The sequence below is a fragment of the Eubalaena glacialis genome, chromosome 7 (genome assembly GCF_028564815.1).
Source record: "Eubalaena glacialis isolate mEubGla1 chromosome 7, mEubGla1.1.hap2.+ XY, whole genome shotgun sequence".
NCBI classification, from domain to species: Eukaryota; Metazoa; Chordata; class Mammalia; order Artiodactyla; family Balaenidae; genus Eubalaena; species Eubalaena glacialis.
In genome coordinates, this window is record NC_083722.1 from 61,499,187 (window position 1) to 61,515,997 (window position 16,811).

Below are 16,811 nucleotides of genomic sequence, written 5' to 3' on the forward strand. Positions count from 1 at the left end.
TTGCAGAAGAACCCTATGAAATTGATATTTTTATTCATACTCTACACGGAGGAGTCAACTTGTTGGAGAGAAGTTGATCAACTTGTCCATGGTCGCACGGCTGCCGAGTGGCTGAGCTGGGGATCTTTCAGCGGCCGTCTCTGATCTGAACATCTACAATGACAAACAGCTTCCTCTTGGGTGCTGTTGTTACTGCTAAAAGTAGCTAACATCTACTGGGTGCCTGCCACGTTCCAGGTCCTCTTCTAAGCATTTAAATTCCATTAACTTATTTTAGCTGAGCAGTCACTAGTGAGATGGCCAGTGACTTCATCCCATTTTGCAGGACAGAGGAGTTGAGTGATGGAGCTGGGATCTCACTGAGATGAAAAGTTAAAGGCTTTCTAAAGTTTCTCCTGTCTCTTGGAGTATTTGTTTTATAGTAGGGCATGTGCTCTCATTCCTCACATCCATCTGTCCATTCACCTATTCATTTTTTTTCTCCCCAATAATTCAAAATTATATATTGAGAGATTATTGATTATTCTAGGTGCTGTGAATACAACTGTGCCCTCAAGGAATTTATATTCCAAGGAAGAGTGAAATTGAACTGGGAACAACGATAGGTTTAAGTGTGAATTTGTGGGAGTTCTCCATTTCCTTCTCCCTCCTTTCAATGCCAACCAGGTAGCTAAACCCCTTGCATGTTCCTGTTCCAGGGGTCGTTTGCTGGGTGGAGAGCAGAAGCTCTCCACCCAGCAAGCTGGAGTCTCTGGGGCCAGGAGTTAAAGGAAACAGCAACATCTCAGAGGGGATAGCTTTTTTAGAGGGATCACGGCAGGCCCAGTGGGTGTCACACTCCAAATGAGGTGGAGCTTCCGTAACTGAAGGGACCATGAGCCTGGGCAGCATGGAATGGTGACCCAGGACCTGGCACCACATTGGGTGTTTGTGTGGGGAGCCAGTAATGACTGAGACTGAATTGCTCATCACCCTGTGGGATGGGCTTCAGAGTCAGAATTGAATCAATCAATAAATAGATATTTCTTATGTACCTGGGCTGATTAGCTTCAATTCATAGCTGCCTATGGCATTCAGGCCATCTCTGGGAGGGCAAAGAATGTTCATGCCATGCATGCCATGCCGTGCTCTGACAATAGCACTGCATTCGTTTGGTTGGATTGGCTGAGACCCCCCCCCCCTGGAGAACTGGTGAGCAGAAATAGCGGGGCTCCTGGAAGCCTCTGCTGATGTTTAAGAGTGATCTGAATGCTTTCACCTGCTGGTCAGATATGGGGGTTGGCAGGATGGAGAGAAGGTAAATCACTCATTAGACAGTGCTGAGGAGATTCATGTTTCTCATTCCCAGCAGAAAGTGCCCTGTACCTCAGAGGGAGCTGCCTGAATCCTAAAATGGCCCCAGCCTGGTCATGCTACGTAAGGCCCAGGCCAAGGGGTTGCCCCAGTTGTGGGGAAGCCTGTTTTGCTATGGTAGAGATGAGCCCACTAGAAGCTGTGGGTGCTGGGGGATGAAGCTCCAACTTGGTCCCAGGAGAAGAGTCTGCCTCTCTTTGGGGCTCATTCCTGAGATGCAGCAGGTTGGTAGCTGAGAAACTGTAGAGTTGAATGAAATCCCAGGGGCGACGCCCTGGGCCTCCGGGGCTCTCGGAGCAAAGGAGGCTCAGTGGGTGATGCGGACTCCCCAGCAGTCTTTCAGGGGCTGTACCCCTTGTGAGCACACAGCAGTCTGCTGGAACGTGTCTGCACCCACTGGTCAGGAGAGGAGGTCAGAAGGCCTTCTTCCCCAGAGCTCTGGACTTCACAGGCAAGGCCTGGACACTCAGAACAGGTGTTGACCAACCTGAGTGGCACCTCCCATCCCAAGCTCTATCTGACCGACCCTCACCCTCACACCTTCTCCAACCACTGATGCCATAAAGGCCGGTACTAGTGGGTGGGGGGAGCCAGGCCCTGCCACTGAGGCCAACACATGGGGATATGTCTCAGACTCAGGAAATGGGTGTGGAGCCTGCATCCCAAGTGTGAGGGCAACCCTCAGCCCGTCCTCATGGGGTGGCCTGGGCACTCTGGGGAGATACCTGCTTAGGACAGACAGCGGGGTGAGGCAGGTAAGGGACACCCTGCTTCAGAAAGGGTGTCCTAAGGAGGCAACCGTGTGCCTGTGGGGAGGCCTGGGGCATTTCACGGGGTTTCAGCCATAGAGCTTGCAGTTGGTGAGCTGGCTGAGGAGGACTTGGGGTGCATCAGGAATCCAGGGGGGTGCATGCAGAGCGTAGGCTGTGGGACACCACTGCTGTTACTTCCCACCGTGCTTATCTGAGATCTTGGCTCATTTTTACTATCATTACCCTGAATTCTTTATCAGGTAGATTGCTTATCGCCACTTAACGTAGTTGTTCTTCTGGGGTTTTATCTTGTTCCTTCGTCTGGAACATATTTCTCTGTGGTGTTTTTCTAACTCTCTGTGTTTGTGGTCTTGGTCCCGCAGGCTGCAGGATCGTAGCTCCTCTGGCTTCTGGTGTCTGCCCCATGGTGGGTGGGGTTGGTCCAGGGGCTTGTGCAGGCTTCCTTGTGGGAGCGGCCAGTGCCTGTCTACTCTTGTGGGGAGCTGGGTCTTGTCCCTCTGGTGGGCAGGGCTGTGTCAAAGGGTGGATTTGTTTAGAGGCGGCCTTGGGGTCAGGACGGCTTTAGGCAGCCTGTCTGCTGATGGGTGGGGCTCTGTTCCTGCCCTGTTGGTTGTTCGGCCTGAGGCGTCCCAGGCTGTTGGGTGGAGCCAGGTCTTGGTGAGAAAATGGCAGCCTCCAGGAGAGCTCACGTGGAGGAATATTCTCTGGGGCTTCTGCCACTAGTGTCTTTGTCCCCACAGTGAGCCACAGCCACCCCCGCCTCCCCAGGAGACCCTCCAAGACCAGCAGGTAGGTCTGGCCCAGGGTCCTTCGGAGTCGCTGCTTTGCCCTGGATCCCAGTGCACGTGACACCTTGTGTGTGCCCCCCAAGAGTGCAGTTTAAGGGGAATTCCTTGGCGGTCCAGTGATTAAGACTCCACGCTTCCACTGCAGGGGGCACGGGTTCGATCCCTGGTCAAGGAACTAAGATCCCGCAAGCTGTGCGGCACGGCCAAAAAACAAACAAAAAAAAGGAAGCGTGGCGTCTCTGTTTCCCCCAGTCCTGTGCAGCTCCTGCACTCAAGCCCTGCTGGCCTTCAAAGCCAAGTGCTCCCGGGGCTCCTCCTCCCACTGCCAGACCCCCAGGCTGGGAAGCCAGACGTGGGGCTCAGAATTCCCACTCCTGTGGGAGAACCTCTGCAACAGAATTATTTTCCAGTTTGTGGGATTTGACTATATTGCAATTGTCCTCCTCCTACCATCTCGTTGTGGCTTCTTCTTTGTCTTTGGAGGTAGGATATCTTTTTTTGGTGGGTTCCAAGTCTTTTTTCGTTGATGGTTGTTCACCAGTTAGTTGTGATTTGGGGGTTTTCGTGAGAGGAGATGAGCTCAAGTCCTGCAACTCCGCCATCTCATCTCCATCCCTTCCCACCGTGTCTAGATGGCCAAGGGAGAGCCCCCTCACCGTGTGTGTGTGTGTGTGTGTGTGTGTGTGTGTATGTGTGTGTGTGTGTGTGTGTGTAGCAGGGAGGCGGTGGTGGGCTGGTTGGGCAGTGTTTGGACAAAGGCAATGTGTGAGGAGTCCAGGGGTGAGAAAGGGCAGCAGTGAGAGAGCTCCGTTGGCAAGAGGCCCCAAGAAGGTTTGGGCAGGAGAGGGGAGCAGTCAGGTGAGGTCTGGGGAGTCCAGCAGGGAGAAGGGGCACATTTGGATGGGCTGTGGAATTGCTTGGTGGATGAGAGGCTTGTGGAAAGTGGGCCAGACACTCCAGCCAAGGGGTCCTTGGTTGCCCGTGTTGTTGTCTCGTTCTCCACGGCTGGGAGGCCCTCCGCTGAACGCCGGGTTCTGCTCACGTGCTGCCTTTCCCAGAGGACACACTTCCCCTTCAACTTCTCATTCCAAGTTGTGGGTATCACTGGGGTCTCCTGGGGTCAGAGTCCCTCCCACTGAAGCAGCTGTTGGGGGAGGTCATCGAGCGACCGGGACCTGCAGTTGAGCCAGGCAATAGGAGGCTCCTCGCCCCCTCCAGTCCTTGAAATGCACGCGCCACCTGTGGTTCCCGCAGTGGAGAGGGTTTCAAGGATGCAGCCTTGAGAGGGTACGCGGTGTTGAGACCCTCTAGACGGTATACATGATCGAACCCAGTATGCCTCTACAGAAACGTGTAAGATTCTGGTGGGTGGGTGGATGTGGAGACCCACTCACCCTGCGGCGCCCAAGACCGACCTCGCAGGTAAGCTCCTCCGCTTGTTAACACGCCGCCTACGATCTGGACTGGCTGCCGCTTTGTTTGCTCTTCCCCTGCCCTCAAGTTCGGGGCTAGTTTCAGATTTCACCCCTGAAAGTCCCAAATTTACAAACCACCAGCAGCGCTGTGCGAAGGCTAAAGGCTGGTTGTTAGAAGCAGCCTGACCTGGGCTGGGTCCTTTGTGATTCTGGGCTGTAAGCCTCCATCTCCCTGATGGTGCGGCAGCAAAGGAGCAGCGCCTGAAAGACCGACCCGGGTAGGTGCTCAGAGCTGCTGGCTTTATCATTGTTCTCAGCACCTGCAAACTCCCCATAACTTGGGGAGAATTTGGTGAGATTGTTGGCCCTTCTCTGACTTCAGGCTTATATGTATTTTATCTTGCTGAAATTCCCTTCCATTTCTGCCAGTTTAGCCAGGATGGAAGAGAAGCTGGTGTCCTGGTTTTCAGAGCAGTGTTGTTTCAGTTACGTGAAGTGTTGGAATGGCCATTTCATTCAGATTCCCCAGTTCTCACACCCTGGAGGTAACAATAGCATTTTCCCCCTGAAATACTACAAAATTGGTAACCTCCTTGCCTCATGTGGGGAAACTGCTCCATGAATAGATTAAGGTGGAGAGACTAGCTGGGTTCCACCAACCCCAAAGGGGTCCCCAAGGGGATGGAATTCAGGAGGTTTCCTCCTCTACTAGAATGGGAAAAAACTGAGGCTTTGTGTTTACTAAGCTCTAACTGAAATATAGAATTCCTTCAATTATAAATGGTGACAAAAACTGACCTTTGCGGTATTACTAGAACCTGTGATTTTGTCCCGTCTCGAAATCCTAGCTATTTGTATATCACATTACAGTTGCCACTGATTTCTCAAAACGTCATTTATACTTATCACTACTTTTCATTTATGGTAAATAGACCTGCCACTAGGTCTTGTTATTTACTGTCAAAAAAGCACATATATTAGTATAGACCCCACTTGTTTAATAATTGGATAAATAAATCTAAGTATAATTGGTTTCCTTTGTAATTTTATGTATTTTACTTTATGCATTTGGGAAGAGGTCCATAGGCTTTACCTGATTGCCCATATGGTTCATAGCAGCACACAAAATTTATTAACCTCTAGACATTGGAAAACTTTCCAATGGGTAAGAGCGGCAATTTCCACTTACACCACAGGAGGGAACTATTTCCCAACTAATGCTTTAAAAGAGCACAGCGGGGATTTTTATTCTTCTTAACTCTTGTTCTAAAATTGGTTCAAGCTTTCTTCTTTACTGTTAACAACGTAATTGGGGTCCTGTGATGAGGCTCTGAAGCTGATACCCCGCCAAGAGATGAAGCATCCTTTATTGTGAGTCCAGGAAGACGTGATGCGAAAAAGTGAGTCTCCCAGGCACCAGATGAGAACTAGTTTAGTGCCCACACCTCATTTGCTGTCTCCCCCCGCCCAAAGAAAAACAAAAAACAAACAAACAAAAAACACCCAAACTTGTGAAGCAGAGAGCATACTTGGTTTGTTATTCTGGTAGGAACAGATCCGCTGTTAGTGCAGAAACAAAGCTGAAGGGTTTTCATTAAGTCAGCGGCTGTTGGAAGTGGCTGCACTTGTGTGGGGGAGGGGAAGGGGCAGAGGCGGGAGATGCGGTAGGAGAGAGGGACTTTATAAAACCGGAACTTTACAGGCGCAGAGAGACCGCGATCCTATACTACAAACCGAGGACCCAGCCAGGCCTGCCACTTGGTGACGCGGTGGTTGCCCCAGGGCTGATTTTAATGGGAACAATTTCACATGTTCCTCCTTCTTTGGCCACATGAGCGCATAGGTCACTGTATATATTTAAGGGCTCAGAATGGAGGTCTGAGAGTGTCTAATTGCAAAGGGCAGCAGCCACTTTTACAAGTCAGCCTGGGACAGAGGAACAGCTCTGCAAACCCTCACTCGCCCCCGAAGTAGGTCGGCCTGGAGGAAAATGACTTGGTGGGCGGGGTGGTTCTGTGTTCCCACCTCCCGCAGTGACTCTAAAATTAACCTCTGTTACACTTCCTGCTCTTCTGACCTTTAAGGATTGTTGGCTATTATCTTATTTTTTAAATTATAAAATACTAGCTTTATTTAATATCACAACGTTAAATAATCTCTAGGATATGGGTACTCTGTACTTTTTGGTTCAATATAAGCTCGAATTTTTCATTTCTTTTTCTTTTTTTAAAAAATTTTTTATTGGCGTATAGTTGATTTACAGTGTTGTGTTACTTTCTGCTGTACAGCAAAGTGAGTCAGTTATGCATATACATATAGCCCCTTTTTTGGGACTTTTTTCCCCATATAGGTTACAGAGTATTGAGTAGAGTTCCTTGTGCTATACAGTAGGTCTTTATTAGTTATCTATTTTATATATAGTAGTGTGTACATATCAATCCCAATCTCCCAATTTATCTCTCCTCTGTTTCCCCCCCGGTAATCATGATAACTTTCTACATCTGTAACTCTATTTCTGTTTTGTAAATAAGTTCATTTGTACCATTTTTTTAGATTCCACGTATAAGCGATATCATATTTGTCCTTCTCCATCTGACTTACTTCACTCAGTATGACAATCTCTAGGTCCATCCATGTTGCTGCAAGTGGCATTATTTCATTCTTTTTTTATTCCATTGTATATATGTACCACATCTTCTTTATCCATTCATCTGTCGATGGACATTTAGGTTGATTCCATGTCCTGGCTATTGTAAATAGTGCTGCAATGAACGTTGGGGGTGCGTGTGTCTTTTCTAACTATGGTTTTCTCCAGGTATATTTGGCTCTTATTTTAATTATGAGCAACACTGTTTCATTCAGTCATTCATTCCTTCCTGCAAGCATGCATGCCTTCATCCACAGGAGCTGACCTTTCAGGCTCTGTCCTGGTTTCTGAGGCCACAGCACAGACCAGACCCAAAGGCTGTGGCTTCTAGCTCCTTATAGAACTCAGCACAGGTTGGGGCCAGGTGACCACTCTGAACAGGATCTTTCCAAGTGTGTCTATTGCATGCCCATCAGGCAAGTTGTTGATCTGCTCTGAGCCTAGTTTCCTCTTGTATAAAGTGGGAACAATATCACCTACCTCACGAGATTATTGTGAGAATAAAGAAAACCAAGTGTGTACACGGTTAGCGCCATGCTTGGCTGTTATCATTGAGGATCGTAGCTTTGTGCTTGAGCGTGTGGTGTACTTGGGGCATGCAAATACCAGTAGGCCAGAGTGTGAGCGGCTGCAACTTCTGCTTGGCTTTCTGGCACGGGTACCCCAATAACCCGGGGAACTTAACAAATGCTCTTCACTAACATGCCCTAGATTTATTCTGTGAGATGACAGTGTGACAAAGTGGTCAAAGGCATGGGCTCTGGGGCTGGGAGTCTGACACTTTATTAGCTGCAGGACTTGAAGCAAATGACTTTGCCTCTGTGCTTCCCCAGATCCAAAATAGGCGCAGTAATGGCACTTTCTGCCTGAAGTTATTATGAGCTAATGCATGAAAAGCTCTTAGAATGGTCTCTGACACATAGTAAGCACTCAAAATTATGAGCTATTATTATTATTATTGCCCTAGGCAACTTGTTAAATGTTCTCTGATGACAAATGTAAAGGTTTGTGTGAATCTACTAGACAGTCTGGACCAGTGGTCTCAGGTCCCTGGACCCTGTTTCCTCTGAGGTTGACATGAGAGCTGCACCCCCTCCCCTACCTCCCCTGTCCTTGGAATGTACCTTCCACTCGCTGTCCCCCAGTGGAGCCGGTTTCAAGGACACAGCCTTGAGAGAGTAAGGTGTTGGAACCATCTGGACAGTATATGTGACTGAACCCAGTTAAGACCTCTGTATAAACTTGTAAGATTCTGGCAGGCGGGCGGGAGATCCCCTTGATGTGTGATGCCCAAGACCAGCCTCGTGTGCAAGTTCCCTGGCTTGTCACACCTGCCGCCTCCCCATCTGGAGTGGCTGCCTCTATCCTTGATCTTTCTCTGCCCTCCGTGTGTAGGGTTAGTTTGCGAACCAGCATGTGCTGGTGGGGAGGTGATGGTGGGTGATGAGGGGTGTGGGTGGAGTGATGGTGGGTCTTCGCTGGTAGTCTAGGCGGGGGATGATGATGAGTAGCTGGTGCTGACGGTGAAGCGATGAGTCAGCAGCAGTGGTGCTCAGGCACCAGGAGGACTCAGTGGTGAGGTGGGAGGACGGACCCTCCCCTCTGACTCCCTGGAGGCCCTCCATGCTGTGACTACAAAGCAGACCCGTGTTCAGGAACCAGGTTTGTCTCCGATTCCAGTGCAGTTCAGGTGCAGAGCTCTGCAGGACGCTGGGCAGTGCTCCCCAGGAGCCCAGGTGTTCCCCCAGCTGTGGCCAGGCTGGCATTCTGAGCAGCAAGGCCAGTGTGGCATGTGGTCTAAGAACTTGTTTCATTCGCTTTTGGACAGGCCTACGCTTTATTTTACAGTCTCACCTCATATTCAATTTTTTTTTTTCTCTGAGAAATCACAAGCACTTTAAAGATATTGTACCAATGTTTCTTATAACATCCCTTTGATGTTGGGGTCAGATAAAAGAACCCAGCTTTACGGGTGACAAAACTGAGATGATTCTCCAGGTCACATGTTTCTTAAACTATTGAGAGGTGGCATCTGGTTTACAACCCTTCCTGTGGCTGCAGAATTAATTTTTGTTGAAAAAAAAAGAAAAGAGGCCATTTTGTTATATTTCAACTTCCCCTCAACAATGGCAAAAGAGACAACAAGAAAAACTCTCTTCTTTTTCAGAGAGTCATCCTGGGCCCCTTCTCTCCGGTGTGTGTGTCTGTGACCCTATTTCCTTTCTGATGAGGTACTGGAGTATGGGGGCTGGTACTGCAGGAGTGAGTGGGGAAATGGGAGCAGACAAGAAATTTTCTTTTTTAAAAAAAATGTATTGGAGTAGAGTTGATTTACAATGTTGCGTTAGTTTCAGGTGTACAGCAAAGTGATTCAGTTATACGTATATATACATATTCTTTTTCAGATTCTTTTCCATTATAGGTTATTACAAGATCTTGAGTAGAGTTCCCGGTGCTGTACAGTAGGTCCTTGTTGATTATCTATTTTATATATAGTAGTGTGTATCTGTTAATCCCAACCTCCTAATTTATCCCTCCCCCACTCCCTTTCCCCTTTGGTAACCATAGTTTGTTTTCTATACCTGTGAGTCTCTTTCTGTTTTGTATATAAGTTCATTTGTATCATTTTTTTTAGGTCCCACATATAAGCGATATCATATATTTGTCTCTCTCTGTCTGACTTAAGAAGTTTTTATTTTAAGCTTTGGTGAGTGAGTGGTGTTTGCACTACCCATGTCATCTAGGGAACCATTTTGGAGAGGGAGAAAAACCCCAACCAAACCTGTCATTTTTTTAAAAAAGTATTTGTTCCACATTCCATAAGGCTGAGCAAAATCACATTTTCCTTGGTGAAAGCAGATGCAGTTTCTCGCAGAGAGCCTTTGAAGATGGGCTGCTGCCGCCGTTCCTGGTGGTGTCCTGTCGTACCAGAGCCAGGACAAATGCAGCTGGCCTCCACGTCGATGTGTTTTAACTGAAAAAGAAATAGAAAGGTACACTTCAGGACATACTGATCTCTAAAAGGCTGCTTCCTAGAATTGCTGTTTGCTAGGCTGCCAGCAGCCCCTCTGACTCCTCTTTGCAGATGTTTTATGGACGTCATTTAAACCTCAGGACTCTTCCTTTCTTCCCTCTGGTGAAGGAGCTTGGTGCTCTCAACTCATTAACTTATGTTCCTGTTATTTGCCTGCTGTTGCAATCCTCTGCTTGCAATAACGTGGCATTGCACTGTCAGGGGAGGTTCAAGTCACAGAGGTGGCCTCGATGGGAGATCAGCAGTGATGGCAAATTTGCAAATTTAAGAACAGCGCACACGGCAAAAATGAGATGCAGTATGGGAAGTGCTGATGAAGACAGACTTTCTAATATTCCCGTCCTGTGGTTCCACGTGATATGTGGTCCGGGAAGGAGGAAGAGTTATGAACATTTTGGTGCTTGGGGTTGAGACTCTCAGGGGCCTAGCCATGCTGATTTGTGGTGTGGGGTCTTGGGACATTTGTTCCACAGACACCCGAGGGACCTGCTCAGTGCAGAGGAAGAGGTGAACCCTGTCATGAGGGGATGAACAGGCTTTGGGGAGAGAGGTAGTGAGACAGTGGAACTGAGGAGAGATGTTACAGCAGAGTGTTCCAGCAGCTAGAGGTGTGCACAGCGGATGTAGATGTCCATGGGAGAGGAGGTTTGCTCTGCTGGATTGGAGCAGGTCAGAGAGGAAGAGATTGTCACTGACCACCTGCCAAGGGCACCAGGAATACACATGTAGTTGAACTTGGGTTTGTAACCTGCTACGTGAAAAGAGAACATGCACCCCACGGAACCATGAAGTGTCTGGGTAAGAGCGGTTCGGAGGGGCTTCATAGAGGTTTGGGCTTCTGTTTGCTGATTCGAGTACAAGGAAGTGAGGTCTCTTCTGGGTCAGTCTTGTTAGAAAGAGGGGCAATTTGGTGACTGGGCATCTTAATACCTTTAGTCTAGGAGGTGGGATGAATGGAGTGGGGATGGAGATGTCCTTGGAAAAGAAGCCGTGGCAGCTCACGTCAGCCTCAGGAGGGGAGGTGTGGTCCTTCTCCTTGTTGCACAGTGTCTTTGTTTTCAATTTCTATTCAGGTATGATTCCCGAGTGGTATCATTTGTGTCTTGTTGGAGTTCTCGACTGGTGTTGATAGTCTATGAAATTGTTAATTTCATCAGGGGAACATCACAGCCTAGCTGGTAGCACCTGGGCCAATGACTAGCTGCTTTTATTTTTCTCAAAATGCTTGGTCTGGGCACTGAAGGATGAGTAAGATTTTTCCAGGTCAAAAAGGGAAGGCATCTCCCGTGGAGAGAGGGTATAGCTGGAGGAGATTGAGGGAGGCGTGGAGTATCGCAAGAGGCTGAGGATGCTGTGAGCAGCTTGAGTGCCAAAAGTGAGGATGTGTGTGGGAGACAGGGGGAGAAAGGCCCTGGATTAGAGGGGGCTGGGTGGGGAGGGCTTTGCCCCTGGCTACGGAGCTTAGGCTGTATCCTTTAGCCATCTTCATCGGAGTGCTCAATTCAGAGCAGCTGGTCAACAGATGTTTATTGACTTGGGATGGCCTTCATTTTCGCTGCATGTGCTTCTTTTCTTCACACCATGTATTGCCATCAAAGCCAAAAAGGAAGGCTACCCAAAGGAGGGATATCCTTCTAGGAGTCCAGATATGCTTCTCTTGCAGTAACGCTTGGACTACTATAGGAACCGAGCTGGAAGGCTTCTTCTGGCACGTTTGATCTGCTCCCCTCTTTCACAAAGGGGGACCTGAAGCCACACTTGGAAATGTACTGGCTTGAGATTCCACAGCAAATCATGAAAGGATGAGGACTTGACCTCACATCTCCGGCTGCCTTGTCTCTGCTCTTTCAAAACTTCCCTGAATTGATGCTTACATAACCCTAGTAAATCCTGGGGCTCCACATGGCTGGGTCACTGCAGAGACAACCCCCCCGCCCCCCCCCCCATTCACAAAAATAAAATGAAGCAGCCAGAGGTAATTGAGAAGGAATTCCATTGTTACAGGACTCTGTTGAAGACCTTTAAGGGGATGTGATTCCTGAGCTCTAGTAACACTTCCAAAGGCCTTTCCTCCTCTCCCCTCTCAGCTTCTCCAGGTGGCCTCTGTGCCAACACCTACACGGCTCCCTAACCACAGACTGGGGCTGGATCTTCTCTTGCTCCTTCCTTCCTCTCGTCTACTTCTTTCATAAATGGATTGGCCTGGCCTCTCTGTCCATACCCTCTGTTCCATCCTCCTTTTTCTCAGTGCCCATCCCACCTTTATATCAGTCAGGGTTGTGTCTGGTTACATGTTACAGAAACCTCACTATGGTTGCTAAAACAAGTAAGAGGTTTCTTTTTCTCCCCCCAAAAAAGTCCATAGCAAGGTGCTCCACAGCTGGTCCAGTAGGTCCTTCTGCTTTTCTGCTCTGCCATTTATGCTGTGTAGCTTTCTTCATTCTCACAGGTGGCTGCTGCGTCTGTAGGCATCGTGTTTGCATTCCAGGCCAGAAGAGGGGAAATGGACAAAGGCAGAAGACATGTGCCTGATGAATAGTTTCTTTATTTAAAAAAAAATTTTTTTTTAATTGAAGTATAGTTGGTTACAATGGTGCATTAGTTTCTGGTGTACAGCAAAGTTGTTCATATATATATATGAATATATATATGAATATATATATTCTTTTCCAGTATGGTTTATTACAGGCTATTGAATAAAGTTCCCTGTGCTATACAGTAGGACCTTGTTGTTTATGTACTTTATATATAGTAGTTGGTACCTGCTAGTTCCAAACTCCTATTTTACCCCTCCCCCACCCCCTTTCCCATTTGGTAACCCTAAGCTTGTTTTCTATGTCAGTGAGTCTGTTTCTGTTTTGTAAATAAGTTCATTGTGTCATACTTCAGATTCCACCTGTGTTATCATATGATATCTGTCTTTCTCTGTCTGACTTACTTCACTTAGTATGGTAATCTCTAGGTCCATCCATGTTGCTGCAGATGACATTACTTCATTCTTTTTGATGGCTGAGTAGTATTCCATTGTATATATGTACCACATCTTCTTTGTCTCTTTATCTGAATGGTTTCTTTATATTGGGAAAACAATTACTTTCCCTGAAGTCTCATCCAGTAGATTGATACTTACATCCCATTGGCCAGAAATGATCACATGGTCATCACTAGCTGCAAGGGATCCTGGGGAAGTAAGTATAACTGTCACCTTGCAACCCTGGGGAAAAAAATCAGGGTCCTGTTAATAAAGACGGGAAGAAGAGATATTGGGTAAGAAGTTGGCAATGTCTGGTATACTCATCCTCTAGATTTTCCATCACAAGAATTTTGAGGGCTGATTTGGTAAAAACAGGGCTGTTGTCCATGTTGGGATGGGGGACAGAAGCTGATGGAGCAAAGTTATCCACACGTGAATTAGTATTTGCTTAAATAAGCAAGAGCTATTCTAGAACACATTGACCTTGTTTTCATTTTGTGACTTTTTAGCTTTTAAAAGTAAGTTAGAAATCTAAGTAGACATTTAGGATATATTGCCTATAGGAAACGAAATAGTTTTTTTTTAATGCATTCTACTGAATGTCAGGACTTTGCTCTGAGAAAATTCAATTCCAAGAAGACAAGTTTCCAAATGCATTCTACTTAGAAAGATTAGAGTTGTTTTTGTCTTATTATGCACTAGAATAAAATAATTACAGAGAACAAAAACACCAAGCTCTTGGTACTATAATTTCAATTCTCATTTTTGTCATTGTGTACATAGACATTTGATGTTATTACAGTGGGTGCATACCAATTGGTAGTGATCTGCTCTTTTCCATTTAACAGTATTTTATAGACAGGGTTTTATGGACTGACAGTTCATATGGTTATTTTTAGTGACAGTGTAATATTCTGATATGCTATAGCTCACTTAGTCATTCCCCTTTGATCAGAGGTTATTTGAAAAATATTTAACAACTGATACCTCATTAACATCGATTAGTCAGAAGAGACCAGGCTATAGAAACAGAGCATGTACTGAAGGCCCCTGCTGGACCTGGCATTAGCTCTTGTAGCTGGGTGTAGAGTGGTCAAGGGTCCATTTGTTGGTGGTGGCGAATTTGGTAGTGGATACTTACTAACTGATATGGAAGGACTGCAACAATTCAATAACCAGTTGTAAATTAGCTTTTGCTATAGTAAGCCATTCCAAAACTTAGTGACTTAAAAAAAAGCAGTATGCTTAGCTCATGATTCTGTGGGTCAGCGATTTGTGCTGGGGTTTGGGTGATTCTACTGGTCCTGACTAGGGTTAGTTGTATGCCTGTGGGTTGCTGCTGGTCAGTTAGACAGTCTGCTACTGGGTGCTGCAGGGTCACCTGGTGTGATGGAGATGACTTGACCATACGTATTTCATCTTCCAGAAGGCTAGATGGAACTTTTCACATGGCTGGATGGAGTTCCAAGAAAACAAGCAAAAAACATGCAAGGACTCCTGAGGTCTGGGCTTGGAATGGGAACAGTGTGGCTTCTGCCACGCTTAATTGGCTAAAGCAAGTTCCAAGGTCAGCCTCAAGGACTCCACCTCTGTATGGAAGATGCTGTAAAATCACACTGAAAACAGGTATGGATACAGGGAAGAGCATAATTTGGGCCATTTTTGCAAAAACTACCATGCTGTTGTATACCAGAATGGCGGACTGAGTATCACTCTGTTAGAAATGAAGCATTTATAGTGTGCATTACTCTGGACATTACATATATCACTGCTATGAACATCACATTCTTCCTGATGATTTTACCATTCTCGGCATTAGAAAAATACTAAGGGAGCAGGGTGGGAAGATCTTCACTCATTCTGGAGTCATTCATTCAGCGTCCCTCTGCACTAGGTGGGGGGAGGGCAGAAGCAGCGGGCACATTTGTCTGGAGTCCAGCAGGGAAGATACACAGTAGTGGACAGCACAATGTGGTATGTGGCTTCTGCTTTGGTAGTGATGTGTGTGGAGGGGTCTGGGGCATGTGCCTGTGGCCCAGAGGGAGAGATGTGGGTGGGGAATACGTGTGTGTGTGTGTGTGTGTGTGTGTGTGTGTGTGTGTCTTATGTAAGGCAAGGCAGCTCAGGGGTAGGTAATGACTGACTTTTTTTTTACATTTTATTTATTGGCCACGCCGCAAAGCTTGTGGGATCTTAGTTCCCCAACCAGGGATTGAACCCGTGCCCCCTGCAGCAGAAGCGCCGACTGCCAGGGAATTCCCTGTAATGACTGACTTTAGATTTGAAAATTGAGTTAGCCAGACAAAGAATGTGGTGAAGAGTGAACCCCAGTATGCACAAGGCATTTCATCCAGATAATGAATGAGGGTGCTCTGGGGCAGGGAGCCAGCCAGAGGGAGATTGCACTGAAAAGCAGGGCAAGGTCGAAGTGCTTTCAGCCTGCCTTTGACCTTTATCTTGGAGGCAGTGCAGCCACTGGTTTTATTGTGAAGATTCTCAGGATTAGAGCTGAAGAGGTGGCTTTGACCAGTGCAGGCTGTTTGATTCTCTGCAGTTGGGAGCAGGTTCTTGTCCTAGAAGCAGAGGAAGAATCACTTTTCTTTTCTGAACACACCTTGGTTCTCTGAGAAATCATACTAGGAGAAATAAGCTTGGCCTCATGTCACATCCTCCATTAAGATAAGATCTAGATGGAGCAAAGATTTAAGTATTAAAAAAATAAGGTCATAAAGTATTAGTAGAAAATATGAAAATAGTTTTAATCTCAAAATGGGCAAGACTTTCCCAGAAGTCATAGTAAAAGAGATTGATGTATTTGACTACATAAAGCAAAATAGAAATAAAAAACACCTGCACTGCAAAAAAACACCACATACAAAGTAAAAAAACCAACAACAAATTAGGAAAAAATATTTGCAATGTGTGGCAGCCTTGCTATCTGGCTATTTAGTTTTCCTAACATTATTTTATTTTGTTGAAAAAAATCTTTTTCTTACTGATTCAAAATATCATCTTTATCATATGTTAAATGTTTATTTATACACACATTTATTGATGGATATCTTTGGGGGCTTTAAATTCTGTTCCTTTCATCTGTCTGTCCTTTCATGTGACAGCACCATATTAACTTAATTACTGTAGTATTGTAATATATCTTAATATCTGGCAGTCCTCTCACATTGCTTTTATTTTATTTTATTTTTTTATTGAAGTATCGTTGATTTAGTGTTGTGTTAGTTTCAGGTGTACAGCAGTGATTCAGTTACACAGATATATATACATACACACACACATATATATACTTTTTCAGATTCTTTTCCATTATAGGTTATTACAAAATATTGGGTATAGTTCCCAGTGCTATACAGCAGGTCCTTGTTGGTTATCTATTTTATATATAGTAGTGTATGTTAATCCCAACCACCTAATTTATCCCTACCCCCCTTTCCCCTTTGGTAACCATAAGTTCATTTTCTGTGTCTGTGGGTCTATTTCCATTTTCACATTGCTTGTTTTAAAAAAATAACCATTAAGACACACGATTCTACTTTTCTATAAAAGGCGTTGGTCGAACAGCCCTGAGTATGCCGACCGGGAGCACACCCAGCGCCGCCTGGGCCTCACCTGGCCGCAGCTTTGCCCGGTGCCAGGCCCACCCCGTGCGCTGTTTCGTGACCGGGGGCTTCGGCCCTGCGTTCTGAGCCGTCCTCGCGCGGAGCGAAGGGGGGTGGGGCAGTGATTCTGCGCAGAGTAAATGGTCCTACGAGGAGTACAGGTGTTTACACTTGACCCAGCTGCAGCCTCACTCTCAAAATCGGGTCCTCCCT